The sequence below is a fragment of the Lygodium microphyllum genome, chromosome 3 (genome assembly GCF_053477565.2).
Source record: "Lygodium microphyllum isolate KBCC chromosome 3, Lygodium_microphyllum_v1.1.10, whole genome shotgun sequence".
Lineage (NCBI taxonomy): Eukaryota > Viridiplantae > Streptophyta > Polypodiopsida > Schizaeales > Lygodiaceae > Lygodium > Lygodium microphyllum.
Window position 1 is genome coordinate 48,885,189 of NC_141137.1, and position 3,466 is coordinate 48,888,654.

Consider the following 3,466-nt stretch of genomic DNA (forward strand, 5'->3'; position numbering starts at 1 on the left):
TTCCCTCAGTGACTTCTTGAAAGCTTCTTAGTCAGTATCCTACATGTACAATTCAGTAACTCGGGCTTTCAATTCATGTACAGTGACCTGTACAAAATATCGGCTCCATGCAAGTTGAGCCACCCTAAAGAACTCCATATTTTGAGCATAAGTATGCAAATATGTAGAGACATTCCTGCCATCAAACAATTTCATCTCACGGTCTATTGCCAACAGAGCATTTATCACAATAGTTTCTGTTTGAGCAGAAGTCTACACCACCTGTTGTTGTATCTACATAAGCATGTTCATATTCTACACTAACTACTACAAAACATCACTAGAAATTATGCTTGAAGGTTCTCCCATCTTGTCTTTCCTTCCAACGACCTTTCACGTTGGGTTCACCAATGTCGAAGAGGTTTTAGTCGAAAGGTTGTATCCACCGGGGATTAGAGATAGAAGGAAGTAGAGAATAGGAGATAAAAGAGAAGAAAAAGAATAGACAAGAGGTACACAAGATAAAGATAAAGCTCACTAAATCAAAGCATTATATATTGATAGAGCCTAAAATTCCTTGTCTAGCACTACTCAGAAGCAATCTCCAAGCATTAGATCTCCTGGAGCTCCCTTGTAGACCAAAAATGTGCATTAAATAGTTGCTTCTTCTTTGTTGCTCATACCGCAAATCTGATGGTTCTGTTGGCTCCGAAAGGGAAGTAAAACCCTAGGACGCCTGATCATAATTCTTCCAGATCACTCCTTCTTTTTCCAATTCTGAGTGTTGTTTTCTGCCTATCAACTGTGGTCGCGATGTGCACGATTTTGCCAATCCTTCTTTTTGCATGAAATCTCCCAAATTGGCTAAAAAAACAACTTGCTTTTTTGCATGTCATCCTACTCTATAAGTTTTTATAGCTTTTTAGGATATTTGCAAGAAATAATATCAAAAATAGGCTAAACTTATCAAAAAATCTAGTATTTTTGAACCATCCATACTATGGACATTGACATTAATACTAATATGGCATTGACTCTCAAGATTAATAAGAAAGTCAGATGACGATGCACTCTAGAGTTTTTCACACTATGTCCACATAGCAACACGACAAGGTGAGGCGTATAGAAATCCATACTTGCATTTACCGCATCCATTAATTTTGCTTATGTAGCAGGTACAATGGCACCTATGAATTTGCTTTGCCATGATGAGGGCTCTTAGTTTTCTTATCGAACTGTACCTATCATCATTAAATGGAATGTACACGAATATTTTGTTTGTTATATTTGCAAGGTCTACATGATATAACTATAGAATGACATATGCATGTAAGGAGTCCCTATGTTGGATCTCGTATCTAATGACATGGTGCTAGACACGCCCAATACAAGTAGCTCTACCAAGGATGTACTGGTTGAATAAAAGGTGAAACATGGTGTGGAAGAGGATGACACACTCGACGGGACAGTCTTTCAATGAGAATTTAGGATTCAACTCCTTTGCAATGCATTCCAACTTGTTGATCTCGGCCCACCTTGTACTAGTGACCTCGTCTATAGTGAACCTAAGGAACAAATGAGGTATGCCCCATACATTGACCATTGTGATAAGGTCCTTCAAGTTATGTCAATTCTAAGATGGGAATCCTAGTATTGAAGCAAGAACATTATAGTGAAGGATGTGCCTGAAAACCTCCTCATTAGAACAGTGCTTGTTTGTGTGCCTATAGTTGTCGACGTCCCTTTATAGGAAAGTTGTGCTTGTGATGTTTGCAATAAAGATAGCCTGTTTTAGCTAGTAAAGAATCAGGATGTGTAAGGTGTACATAGAGAACAGGGTTGATGCCCACTACATCTTAATGTATTCACTAAGATAGATGTTACCATTGTAAGCGCCATGGCCAAGTGGAAAAAGGAATGGAAACATTGCATTTTCCAAGGTGATATTTAGGCATGGCAAGCTTCTTGCAGGCAAGTTGTCTATCATCCTGAACGTTGATATTCTTTCTACGAGTTGGTTATTATTTTGTAATATGATGCATGCGAACTTGTGTTGATCGTCTCTTTGGAATGCATATTGTTAACTTGGCTCAACTATATTGTCTAGCAAATTGTAACCTCTCTCATTCTTGTGTTCTCCTTGGAGCATTGATTTGAATGGAGAGCTTTCACAATGGAGCTCTATAATCCTTTTGATGGATTGCTTGTTGAGAATGCAAAGCCTTGTCCTTGGTTGTGGATGTTATGTTATAGCCATGTACTTCTGGATTAGTGGATTATGTAGCATGTTGAAAGCGAACATATCCACAATATATGATGTAGTCAAGTCAATTCTAGTAGATAGCCACGAAAGCGATCCATGATTCTAAGAGACTAAAGGATTTTTTAGAATAGATCGATGGGGTCCAAGATTCCGTTCACAATTGCTCTTGTCATTTTGTAGACCAAGATGGATGTATCAATTATGCTTAATAGTTAAACTTGCAATGGATTTGCATTGAGAATTCGTTTTGTGTAGTCTGGGAACAGTGAGACCACGTATTTGTTTCTGTCTTTGTTCTCAAGACATGGTTGGCATTTCATTATCATCATGTTGACTCCATGTTGATAGCATGCAAGGATGGGAATAGTTCTTGATAAGGCCATTGTTACTTGTATTTCTTTTGTAGATGGATTGTTTTTTTGTGAGATGACAACATGATGTTACATTATGACTATACCATAGAATCACACATTGTGTTGCCTAAGATGATTCGAATTTGTCTATGTCATACCAAATTACACCAAAGGTTTTTAGTGATGTTTTTCTACAAGCCATACTTTTTCTTTTTCTAGAAGTCGTGAAGGATGCCCTATGAATTTGTTTTTGTGTAGCATCCATTGATGCCAACGAGAACAATACATTTCAATCATTCAACCGCACTACACTTGTTCATGAAAACAACATGGTATACTTCGTAAATATATTTCCTTAAAAAAGCTAGTTTATGTCTTTCACGTGCAAGGACGATGATTTTCTTTTTTTTTTCTCAATAGTAATTCTATTAAATAAATAAGATCAATAAACAATAACAATACTTCAAAAACTAAATGAAATGAGAAAACGTGCTATATAGCATGCCGAAGAGTTGGCAAATGTATTTTTGTAACTAAATAATTGCATGAGAAGGTGCCATTCTCCCATCCATTCAAAATATCGCATTTGTTGAAGATATACGGTTTCATTTTTTTCAGTACGTTTGAAAGATCATTCGTTATGCTTTCGTTTTTTCCATACATTCAAAAAATCGTTTTCTTTCCCTTTCATTTCACTACTAATTAACTATTAACTAGTACAAATACTATTGATATTACATAAGTATAACTAATTAGCTAATAATACTACAACTATTAATATGTCAAACTTATTAAGTTTCGCTAATATTACTAATAAGTCTAATTACTATTTTTTTATAACTATTAATTAACTATTAACTACTACTAATAC